Consider the following 13385-nt stretch of genomic DNA (forward strand, 5'->3'; position numbering starts at 1 on the left):
TGGTCCCGGTTCTTGGCTTGAACCGGGACAGAAGGGGTGGATTTAGTCCCGGTTCATGCCACGAACCGGGACAAATAACTTGCCTATATATACCCCATCGCCACGGCACAGCACTCCACTGTGCGCTGTTTTGTCAAGCCGGCGAGGGGAGGGCATTTGGGTGCTCTAGTTCACCTCCTATGGACATGAGGTGTTCGATGAAATGCTCTAGCCACACTAGTTAAGCATTCTCCTCTCGAAACTCGACCTCCGAGCTCCATTTTCAACGAGATTTGTCTAGATTTAGCGGTCCGTCATGCCCCGTCCCCGCCCCCGTCTTCACCGCCGTCGATCGCCCGCGCCGATCTAGTCGCCGACACCACCTTGGTGAGCCTCTTGTTCTTATCTTCTTTCTGAAAGAAAAAAATTCTGACTTCAGATAGATACTTGTCTAATTTTCTTACTTTTATTATTTTTGTTATTATATAGCACGATGGTTTTGGTATCCGCCCCCGTCGGCCCTTGTCCTGTCTATGATTCAGATGTGGTATATATTATCTTTTCATAAATATTTGGTTCATTTATTGTTTATGACAATTATGCCGACCAATGTGAGATAGATTTTATTTATCTAGGAGGTTGTTGAACCGGAAATTCCAACCAACCCTATTGTCGAGAGGTTAAATTTAGTTGAAGAAGAAAACAATTACTTGAAGGAAAAAATAAGAAAAATTGAGGAGGAGAAGATGATATTGGAGTTGCATGTTGCGGATGTCGTCGATGATCACAAGATCAAGATGGATGCAATGCGGTTGAAGATTAAAAATATTATAAAATATGCCATTCATACCGAGGCTTGGTATCATTATGCAGTTGGATCAGTTGTTACCTTGGTTGCAGTTATGATCGCATTTGTTTTTGCATTGAAATGTTTTACATAATTTCAATGTATTGTTTAATTAGATGTTGTGGAGAGCTATATGTTGTTCAATGAGAACTATGTATGTACTTTGGTTTTAATGCTGTGGAGAACTATGTAAGTACTTTGGTTTCAGAGTTCATTTCAAATGCTTTTCAACTTCATGGTCTTATAGCTCAAAATAATCAGTAAATGCATGTAAAATAACAAATGAAGTCAGAAAGGGTTGTAAATTGATGATGTGGCTTTGAATGGTGCATTTTGAACACCGAAAAACAAGGGCGTTCAAATAAGTTCAAAAAATGAAATCCCTTTGTAACAGACGAGTTTCCGTATGAAACCCTGATACTTCGAAGGAGATTGTCTGTTTTGTACACGAAGTGCATCCAGTTTTTGCCGTAAGCCTCTCTACTTTCTTGGACATGCTATGTGGGTGAAATGATGATACCATGCCAACTTGGAACCTTTTCAGAGTTCATTCAAATGCTTTTCAATTTCATGGTCTTATAGCTCAGAATAATCAGTAAATGCATGAAAAATAACAAATGAAGTCGGAAAGGGTTGTAAATTGATGACGTGGCATTGAATGGTGCATTTTGAACACAGAAAAACAAGGGGGTTCAAATAAGTTCAAAAAAATCAAATCCCTTTGTAACAGACAAGTTTTTGTATGAAACTTTGATACTTCAAAGGAGATTGTCTGTTTTGTACACGAAGTGCATCCAGTTTTTGTCGTAAGCCTCTCTACTTTCTTGTACATGCTATGTGGGTGAAATGATGATACCATGCCAACTTGGAACCTTATCAGAGTTCATTTCAAATGCTTTTCAATTTCATGGTCTTATAGCTCAGAATAACCAGTAAATGCATGAAAAATAACAAATGAAGTCAGAAAGGGTTGTAAATTGATGATGTGGCTTTGAATGGTGCATTTTAAACACAGAAAAACAAGGGGGTTCAAATAAGTTCAAAAGAAATGAAATACCTTTGTAACAGATGAGTTTCCGTATGAAACCCTGATACTTCGAAGGAGATTGTCTGTTTTGTACACGAAGTGCATCCAGTTTTTGCCGTAAGCCTCTCTACTTTCTTGCACATGCTATGTGGGTGAAATGATGATACCATGCCAACTTGGAACCTTTTCGGAGTTCATTCAAATGCTTTTCAATTTCATGGTCCTATAGCTAAAAATAACATAAATAAGTAATTTGAAACAAAATAATATAAAATTTAATAAAATAGATAAGTAGAAACAAAAAAAACTTTAATAACATAAATAAAATTTATGAAACTAAAATTATCAAAGTATGTTCTGTTCAAAACATTATAAGCAACTTCTACTATTATTGAAACCAAAATTATATAAAATTCATGCAACTAAAATTATCAAAGTATTTTCTTTTCAAAATCATTAAAAGCAAAAAGAATTTTCATAAAGAACTTTTTTTGTTAGAAACTTTAATAGAAAAAAGAATTATCATAAAATAAAATTAATAAGTAATTATAGACAAAATAAAATAAAATAAATAAGTATTTTGTTGTAAGTAGAAACAAAACAAAATAAATAAAGCAAAAAAGAAAACAAAAAAACTGGGAAAAAATCAAAAATTTGCCACCAACTGGGCCACCACGGCCTGAATACGACTAGAAACCCATCCATGGGCCAGGAATCTTTCCCACAGTAGGCCCAGAAGGCCCATCAGGCAAAGTAGTAGGAAGTAGGCCCGCAAGCCTGCGGTAGAGAGGATCTCGAGAGGGGTGCGGCAGTGGGGCTTATAAACCACTGCGCGCCCCTCTCAACTAGCAAGGTGGGACTAAACTTTGCACCCGATGCAGGCAGCACACGGGCCTTTGGTCCCGGTTGGTGGCACCAACCGGGACTAAAGGGGTGGCATTGGTACCGGTTGGTGCCATGAACCAGTACCAATGCCTACCCTTTAGTCCCGGTTGGTGCCACCAACCAGAACCAAAGGCCGCCGCTTCTCGCCCTTTGGGCTGCTGAAAAGAGACCTTTGGTCCTAGTTGGTGGCACCAACCGGGATAAAGGGGGGCATTGGTACTGGTTAGTTCCACGAACATGTACCAATACCTTTGCTATATAAGCCAGCAATCGTGAAATTTTTGTCAGTTCTTCGATCCCTCCGACGACGCCGCCAGGCTTTCCGAGCTCGCCGTGCCTTTGCCACGCCGCCGTTGCCCTGCCCTGACCACGCCGCCATCGCCCCTGCCCCTCGACCACGCCGTGCGCCCTCACCGTGCCTCTGTCGCGCCCCCGACCCGCCCCGTCGACGTCCTCGCCGCCCTCTGCCCCCTCGACGCCACCGCCCCTGCCCCGACCATGCCGTCGTTGCCCCTGCCCGGACCACGCCGCCGTCGCCACCCTATACACCGACACCGGTGCCGTGCCTCTGCTCCTGCCCCGACCACGCCGCACCTCTCCCATGTCAGGCCGGCCGGCCCGCCCCCCGTCCTCTCCTCTGTTTTTTCAGATTATATGACGTTTTTTTCCAGATTATATGTATATGTGTGAGTATATGTATGTGTGTATATCTCCTCTATTCCTTTCTTCTTCTCCTTTTTTTTCTTCTTTTTTTCTTCGATTGCTTCTCTTCTATTCCTTTCTTCTTTTCCTCTTTTTATTTCTTCTTTTGTCTTATTATTTTTTATCGGGTATGTCATTGTCGATATACCCCCTCCCGAGAACTTCAACACGAGGGGGGGGGTACCGATATACCCCCTCCCCGATAACATTATTTTCCCATGTATATGTATGTCGCGTCGTTGTCGATATAACCCCCTCCCGGATAACTTCGACATGAGGGGCGGTCGATATATATACCCCTCTCGACTGTGATAACTTATACGACGGTAGCACCCCCCTCGGCCCTCTCGCTCGACCAAAACTCTCGAGGACACCCAAACCCTAGAGAAAAAACGATGTTGGTCTCCTACCCCCTCCCGCCGCGCCTCTACCCGACAAACTCTCTCGAGGCCACCCAAAGTTACCAAGTTAAAAGAGCGTTGTCGTCTAGTCCACCCCAAACCCTTGAAGCGTTGTGTCGAGGCCACCCCAAACGCTTGAAGCGTTGTCTAGGCCACCCCAAACCCTAGGGAAGCAGCGTCGAGGCCACTAACATGATTCCTTATTGTGATTAGCTAGCTAGTTCTATGTTTGCCACTAATATATATCCATCTGTACCATGTTTGAATAATAATGGACATGTTGTAAATATTTGCAGAAACTATGGAGCACTCCCGAGACGAAGCAACATAAGCGATGTTGGGGGACATAATCGCACAAGGAAGTGATGTCGTTGCGTCATTTCTCAACGACACCGATGGTCAGGAAGGACTGGGTGAAGAAGAGGGCTATGTTCATGATGGATCTGGCCCATTAATGCGGTACAAGAAGAGGGCTATGTTCATGATGGCTCCAGTGACCCAATGGAGGTACAAGAAGGAGACCGTGCTGACTGCTCCGGTGACCGAACCGAGTCCGGCCAGGTATATATATATATTAGTTAAGCCCGTGCTGACTAGTTAATTTATGCATTCATTGTTTTCATATGTACACATATTAATTAACTCTCGTCTTTCTTCTTTTTTCTCTAGCCCTCCGGATCGAGCTCAACTTTGGTAAAGAAACGAGGCCCGAAGAAAAAGTTGCGCTCAGATGAAAGGTTTGAGATCATAGCAATCACGCGTGATGGCACGCCGATTGAACCCATCTGGACAAGGAATGCATTTTATCTTCGGTGTGGGGTTCTTGTTAGGGACAAGATACCGATCTGTATCCAGCAATGGTTAAAGCCAAAGAAGGAAGACCCTAAGGTGCCGACATCTTATGTCTCCGATATGCAGAAAGAAGATCTTTGGACAATGCTTAAGGCAAATTTCACCCTACCGCCAGAGGAGGATCCAGAGAAGCCAGTTAAAGAGGAATTGATCAAATCTCATGCTCTTAATAAGATGCCAAAACTATTCAGGAGGTGGAAGAATGAGCTGAAAAAGTTTGTCGACAAAGAAGAGACACCAGAATTCACCAGAAAGTATGAGAAGATCAGAGATCAATGGCCCGCATTTGTGGCCCACAAGACATCGGAAAAGAGTAAGAAGATGTCAGCGACAAACAAGATTAATGCTGCAAAGAAGAAGCATCACCATCGCACGGGGTTAGGTGGCTACCTCAAAGCCCGACCTTTGCGGGACAAGGCTGAGAATGACCTGATTGCTAAAGGGGTCGAACCAGAGACATTGAACTGGCCAGACCGTTGCCAAACTTGGTTCTTCGGGGTTGGCGGAACCTTGGACCCTGTAATAGGGAAGTGCGTTTGGACGGATGAGCAACTTCGAATACCCGTCAGAAAGATTCGGGAGTATATCAAAAAAGCGCAGCAAGGGACATTCGTCCCAGACAGAGAGAATGACGAGCTCACAATGGCCCTCGGGAATCCTGAGCACCCTGGACGGACATGAGGGACGCCAGGCTCCATTACATGGAAAGTTGGCTTTCCGGACGCAAGGGGTTACAAAACCCAGGAGAGGAGGAAGAAAGTGGAGCATAGCCAACTGCAGGCGCTGCACGAAAGGGTACAAGGGCTAGAGGAACAATAAGCAGATCGCAGCAAATGACCTGCCGAATCTTCCCCTGAAGCTACCCTACCATCTCAGCGGAGAAGCAGCGTGGCTTCCACCGAGCAGACTCAGCAGCTGGAGCATGTCTTCACGGTTCCTGCTAGCTACCTCGTGGATGCTATCATGGAGTCTCAACATTGCCACCTTATGACGCGATGGATGACATTGAAAGTCAAGGCGGCTGTTGGCTCTGTTATGTAATAAAGCTGACTCAACCTACCACGTCCAGCCAATTCCAGAAGGATATGCTGGGGTGATGGTGGATCAAATAACGGGCGGATTTGAGGACCTTCAACTTGGCGACCCTACGGGTGAAGGGGAGAATCGGCTGGGTTCTTCTCTAAAGACTCCATGCCTATGGCGGAAGGAGCTCACACTACTAGGGAAAAGCCTATGCACATAATCTTAGCAGCAGCGCGGCTCAAAAAGGAGCGCTGCTACTAATTAGTAGTAGCGCGTGTGCGGGAAATCCGCTGCTGATAAGTTTTTAGCAGTAGCACGCTCGGCGTAAACCGCGCTGCTACAAATATCGACCGGCGGTGTTCACCTAACTCCATTTAGCAGTAGCACGGTGGCGCGAACCGCGCTACTACTACAGATGTAGGAGTAGCGCACTTTTTCTGAGATTGCTGCTGCTAAATTTCAAATTACCACACTTTTTTCTCCCTGTTAGCAGTAGCACCGTAGCCCAAAGCGCGCTGCTGCTAATTCCTTAGCAGCAACGCATTTTAGCTCCCGCGCTACTGCTAACCTGCACTAACCCACCACCTTTTCCCCACCCGTCCCTCCCCTCCCCCTCCTCTCTTACCCTTCCCCCTACCTCCCCCTCCCCCTCCTCTCTTCCCTTCCCCCTACCTCCCCCACATGCTCACACTCTCACTCTTCTTCTTCCTCAATACTTCTCCCCCATTACTCTCTCTCTTCTATCCACCTTTCTCTCTCTTCATTACTCCTACCTAACTACACCACCTCCATTAATGCATCTCCTTTCTCTTTTTCCTTCCCCCTCCACTAGTTGAAGTTGTCTCCTCCCAAATTAGGTAGCTAGGTAGATGTAGGGTTTAGCTAAGTGACCTATTTGCCCCCTAACTAGATCTATCTTTGTCAAGAAGAGCTTTGTGCACTTTTGATCTCCCTACAACATCATCTCCACCGTGTGGTCCATCTCGATCGAGATAGAGGTGATGAAAATTTCATGCTTTTGCAAAATGGAAATATGTTTATGTGTGTGTGATATGTTTGTGGAAATTGTGTGTGTGGCATGAGTTGACACCAAATTGTGCTTTTGAGTTGCCTATGTTTTGCCGAAATATCGATTTCTTTCCGTTTTGGCGAATTCTGGGCAAACTCTAGATCCATATATGTCCTATTTTTAGGGAAGGTCATGCCAAAAAAATTTATGACTTTGATGCATGCATGCATTTTTATAATCAATTTGTTTATTATTACCGTGCAGAGTTGACGATGGTCAGTGGAACGATGGTGGACAGGTGGTTGCGGTCGGCGGTGCAGGACATGAAAGAAAATAACCGGACATAGGTTTTATGTCCGTGTCAAAAATGCAAAGGAATAGTTTGGCTTGACCCCCATGACGATGGTTGTGTCGAAGCGCACCTGCTCATGACTGGTTTCATGGATGGCTATACTCGGTGGATAATTGAAGATGAGGATGACGATGTTGAGGATGCCGACGGGGCAGGCAATGATGACACGGGGCAAGACGAAGAGATGATCGATAGTGGTGGTGGGGAAGAGGCCGGACATGGCGGCGAAGAAGGGGCCGGACATGGTGGAGGAGAAGGGGCCAGACATGGCGGTGGAGAGAACGACATGGACTCCACGCAACAGAGTTCGTCGGTACTAAGTTCAATTGTGCGGGACCCTCATGTTCAAGCATTGCTTCGGAAGGAGACGAGTACTGAGAGAGCTGCTTCTAGAGAGGAGGCTAAGCTGGATCAACTGGTGGTAGACTCGAACACTCCATTGTATTATGGTTGCAATCCTGAGGTGACCCGCTTGAGTTTCACGCTCCAACTCCTGAAAATCAGGGAAGATCTGCACATGCCGCCCTGTAAAATGTCAGACGACACAGAGATGGAGACAGAGGCACGAGAGAAGAAGGGCAAGAAAATAAAGAAAGAGGATTATTGCCCCCCTTCTTGCTTCACCTTAAGTCAGACTGAGATCAATCAATTCTTTAAGTGCCTTACCGGAGTCAAAGTTAGTTCCGGTTACTGTGGCAAGATAAGCAGATATCTAGACACGGACAATAAAAGGTTCAGCGGGATGAAGTCTCATGTCTGTCATGTGATGATGACACAGATACTACCTGTTGCCCTTAGAGGGATAATGGACAAGCACGTCCGTGACACGCTTATTGGTCTCTGCAACTTTTTTGACGTCATCTCTCGAAAGTCGATCAGTGTGAAGCAGCTCCAAAGGCTACAGGAAGAGATCATTGTGATACTGAATGAGCTTGAGATGTACTTCCCGCCCGCGTTCTTTGATGTGATGGTGCATCTATGTGTCCATATTGTGGATGACATAATAGACCTGGGGCCGTCATTCCTGCACAACATGATGCCATTTCAGAGGATGAATGGGATCATCAAAGGATTCGTTCGTAACATGTCTCGTCCGGATGGAAGCATCGTCCAGGGCTATTTGGCACAAGAGTGCATCTCTTTCTGTGAGAATTTTCTATATGGCGCAGACCAGCCGCCTGGTGTTAGTGTTGGTTTGCCCGTTAACAAGCACGATGGGAGGCTCGAAGGAGATGGTCACTGCAATGGTCGCAGGGAACTGCACGTGGCACACCCAGATCGACGCAGCAACTTTGACAGAGCAAACTTGGTAGTGCTACAACACCTAGACGAGGTAGATCCTTTCGTGGCACTGCACAAAGAAATTATCACAAAGAAGTATCGTGACCAAGGGCTATGCAGGACGGACGCCGAAGTTACTAGAGAGCACAACTCCGCTTTCCTGCATCAGTTCAAAGAGCATATTATTGCTAATCCCCCGGAGGAGGGCTCTAAGGACGGATTGCTCATATACGCCTTAGCACATGGCCCCTCGCCCAACCTCGTAACCTATCAGGCATATGATATCAAGGGATACACATTCTACACGGAGGCCAAAGATATGGACAGTGATGATCAGAACTCAGGGGTGACGATGGAATGCATAACCGACAGTGACAATGGCGCAACTGAACAATTTTATGGAAGGGTCGAGGAGATCTGGGAGCTTGACTACTCTGGACTGCACAACACGACGATGTTCTGTGTCAGATGGGCTAAGAATGTCGAAAGAGAAAGCCAGATTTTCACTACCATGACTATACCCGACGCCAAGAGCGCTACCGTGAACGCTATCACAAAAAACGAGCCATGGGTACACGCTAAGCACGTGACACAATGCTTCTTCATAACTGACCCGCGCAATCCCAGCCGTGTTGTCGTGACGAGAGGCAAAAGGAACATCATTGGAATGGATGGAGTCGCCAACGAGGAAGACTATGATCAGTACGGCAACCCAATGAGGGAAGATGACGATGATGATGAAGTATACGTCAAAAGAATAATCAATACTACATTACCTAAGAAAAATCGTACTCCATGGAAAAGGCAAAGTCACAATGAGGGGCTCAATTATTCTTCGACGAACAAGAAGGGAAAGAAGCTGACTCAAAAATGAAAACGTCAGCACTGAGGAAACGTATGTTATCGGTCCAATGATGTGTAATATATATATATATATATATATATATATATATATATATATATATATATATATATGTTCCTATTTTGTATACACACTTAGCCATTATTATGCATGGGTCCAATGATGTGTAATATATATGTTCCTATTTTGCATACATACTTAACCGTCAAATGATGCAATATATATCGCCCTCGCTTTGTTCACCGCCCTCGGGAAATAAAAGTGGGATAAAATAAAGGAAAAGAAAAAGGAAAACTGGCAGTAGCGAAGGTAGTAGCAGCGCGTTTTGCATAAATCGCTACAGCTACTGAAGTTAGTAGTAGAGAATTTCGCCTAAACCGCTACAGCTACTGAAGTTAGTAGCAGCGCGTTTTGTCCAAATGCGCTACTGCTACGTCCACTTAACCCAAAATTCTCACTCGCCCTGCTTCATCCCGCCTTTTCCCCCCAAATCCCCACTCTCTCTTCCCCCGTCGCACCGCCGCGCCCGACCCGGCCCCGACGCTCGCCCCCGACTCCGGCACCGGTGCTCGCCCCCGACCCCGGTGCTCGCTCCCGACCCGGCCCTCGACCCCGACCCCGGCGCCGGCGCTAGCCCCCAACCCCGGCGCTCGCCCCCGACCCGGCCCTCGCCCCCGACTCCGGCACCGGCGCTCGCCCCCAACCCCGGCGCGCTCGCCCCTGACCCGTCGGCCCTTGCCTCCCTCCTCTCCCTTCCTGGCCGTCGTCGGGCCTGCCTCCTCGCCCCTGCACCCTCTGTAAACCCCCCCTCTCTCTTTGCTAGGGTTCTTTGGTTAATTTACTTAGGTTTTAGTTAGGGCAGTATGTTAATTAGGTTATCTATTTAGTTATGAATTTAGCTGAATTTATATGCAAATTTGAACTGGACATGTGATATGTGCATATGTCATGTTTTGGACATGTCATGTTTGGAAAATGATCCGAGTGGCCTATGTTACGCCGGAATGTTGATTCATTTCCATTCCGGTGAATTTCAGGCGCTCGATATGTCCATTTTTTAGCAAAGGTCATGCCGAAATTTCCCGTGAATAAAGGCATGATTTGTGCTACATAGTTGGCATATCGAGTGCTGGCACATAGATTTCTTCTTATGTCATTTCTCATTTATTCATACTTTTAGAAATAAATAAGGACACTTAATCATAGGAAACATGTCGAACAACGAAGAAACTGGGCCTTCTGACCAAGATGTAGACGAGATGGATTATGTGGGTGAACAAGAGTACCTCGACTCTTTGACTGCTAAGCAAGGTTTGTAGGTCGGCCTCGATGATGGTACTGACGCCGACAGTGACACCGATGGCGCCGGCACCGATGGTGGCACTGAGACCGGTGGGGAAGGTATCGGCAGGGAAGGTACCGGCAGGGAAGGTACCAGCCCCGATGCCGCTACCGAAAAGAGGAAGCATAAGAAGCAGAGGATACGAAAACCTAACAAACTAGGGATTGGATGACTTGTGATCACAAAGATGGCACCTGGCAAGTTTGAGCCGTTAGAGCCGGAAGAACCTCGCAAGTGCTACGGGAACCAAGTAGGATGCATCCTACGGGAATGCGCGAGCATCAAGGACGATGACTTAAGGAGTAAAGAACATTTGACGCAGTTGCTCCTAACAAAGTTGCACAAGAGATTCAAGTTCCCCGACCGGGATGATAACATAGAACAACCATGGGATGATCCGAAGATGAAAAAGATTAACAATCACGCCATGGGCATGTTCAGCAATGATTTGGCCTCCTGGAAAGGGAGGCTGAAACGAGCTATTGAGGCTGATGAACCCCTGTCCAAGACTCTGGAGGAAAATCCGACACTTACGGAAGAGGAGTTCGAAAAGTTCAAGGACACTTGCGCTACCGAGGCAGCCAAGGCTAAGGCTGCGAAATTCAAGAGCCTTCAGCAAAGGAACAAGGGGAAGCATCGCCTCGGAAGCCGTGGCTACCTCGGTAAAAGGCCCATATGGGATAAGGAGGACGCGGAACGTGAAGCCGCGGGTCCCCCAGACCCCTTCGCGAAGTTCACCAACCCCTTGGAGCATGACTTCATCAGGGCCCGCTACAAGTGGGATAAGGGGAAAAAGGTTTTTTACACGGACAAGATCACGAGGAAATTGATTAGACTACTGGAGAAGCAACACCAGCTTGCAGCCGAAAGCCCTACTTCTCCGATGAGGCCCAAGTGGGACGCCCCTCTCAACCGGGCCTTGAACGAACTTAAGGGACTCCCTTTGGACCAGCGGCCGCAATATGGTCGTGCGCACGGTGCTGGAGACGGCGCCACGTGGAAGGTGTTTTACAATGAGGCCCCGGAGGCCAAGAAGCAGAAAAAGAAGTTTAGTCAGGCGGACATCGACGCGAAGGTGAAGCTTGTAGTCGAGAAAAAAGCAGCGGAGGACGCGAAAAAAGCAGCCGAGGACAAATATGAGTTGCTACAGTAGGCAGTCAATGCAACTGTAACTGCATGCAGAAATGATTTCGCTACTAACTTGGTTCCAGTTATCATCAATTGGGCGAAGGAAAATCCAGACAAGATGGTACATGATTTCCCATTGCCCAGTTTCGTCACTTGCTCATGCAACCGGGCCTCCTCTCGCAGCCGCTCCCGCTCATAGCAGCCCATCCTCAGTCTCAGGCGTGCTAGGTGGGCCTTCGTCTTTGACTGAGCTCGACACCGTTACGGTAATTACATGTCGCACCAACATATATATATATATAGATAATATTCCATTTTTGTTGCCTTTCGGTTGTTTTACGCGACAGACATATGTGTTTGCAGGCGAAAGAAACCCTGTGCACCATACTCTACTTGATCAAGGGCTAGACGGTGATCGTGGGAAACGGGATGATAATGGACCCCTCTCAACGCACGTTCCACAACCAGCCGATCCCCGCTGGGAACTTCAGGGTTAGCTTGACCAGTGTGAAATCGGAGCACGAGGATTTGCCTCCTCCAGTACAGCATGTGGGAGCGGACGACGAGACCCCGCCGCGGATTGGAAGCTGCAAGAATTGGGTGCTCCTATGGCCGAAGAATCTTATTCGTCTGGAGTCGGCCGAGAGCACACCAATAACTACCACACATCAACAAGCATGTGCGGAGACCACCACCCCACCTACGCAATTACCAGCTCCTGTAGTGCCGGGTGAGAGCGGCGGACGACATGATGAAGGGGGTGCAATAGTACTGGCTGATGTAATTTCTCCTGTAGAACAGAGAATGGATGGTGAGACGGAGGTCGACCCTATGGATTACCTCAATACAAACGCGTATGACTGTGACATAGATATGATGAGTCAACCATATGACGAATCGGGCTATCAGCTTGCTAATGAGGATATGGATGATATGCCCGGGCAGGGTCGTACCATGGATTGCAAAAAGTCTCTCTTCATGAAATCCTCACAGGACACGCTTGAAGATGCCACCTCAACACAGGCTCACCTAGCCAGGCGTGAGGGTCGTACAGTACTTAGCCTGGGAACACTGGGGCAGGGGTTAAGGAAAGGTCTGGAAGGTGTGCCCAAGAAAAAGGAGAGGAAGAGATCGGGGAAGGTAACTGCCTCCAAACAAGCCAGAGCACATAGCAGCCAGATGATGCATTCTGAAGAGCGTGTACCCGTGAAAGGTGCGGTCATGTTCCATCTCACGGGCGAGCCGATGCTACCGCCGAAACCACTGGAGGCACTATCCGGGGATCTCAGGAGACTGCACGACCATGTGTTGTCGACTGAGAAAAGCCTACTAACCTCAAAGGATCCAGGATATCCGACATACGCGACTTGTGTGCCTGAGAGGAAGTGCTACATCGACACATGGCCCGCGGAGGTGTTTTCCTATGGTTTGACCGTATCTTTGAGATGTTTCTAACAAGGCGGTTTGATTTTACTATCGTCCGCCTTTTTGCACTACATATGAGCTCCGTCATGAAGAGTGAGGAAGTCTCGCAAATCTGTGTGGCGGATCCGTACTACATGCATCAGTCTTTCTTGAGTCTCGGCGACTTTGAGCATGAAACTGCTAGGGAGTACCTCCAAAACTTCATGGTACAGAATAAGGAACGGGAAATTGTCCTCGTGCCTTATCATCCAAAGTAAGTCAGCTCCGGAC

This window comes from Triticum aestivum, chromosome 1B, assembly GCF_018294505.1.
Source record: "Triticum aestivum cultivar Chinese Spring chromosome 1B, IWGSC CS RefSeq v2.1, whole genome shotgun sequence".
Classification (NCBI taxonomy): Eukaryota; Viridiplantae; Streptophyta; class Magnoliopsida; order Poales; family Poaceae; genus Triticum; species Triticum aestivum.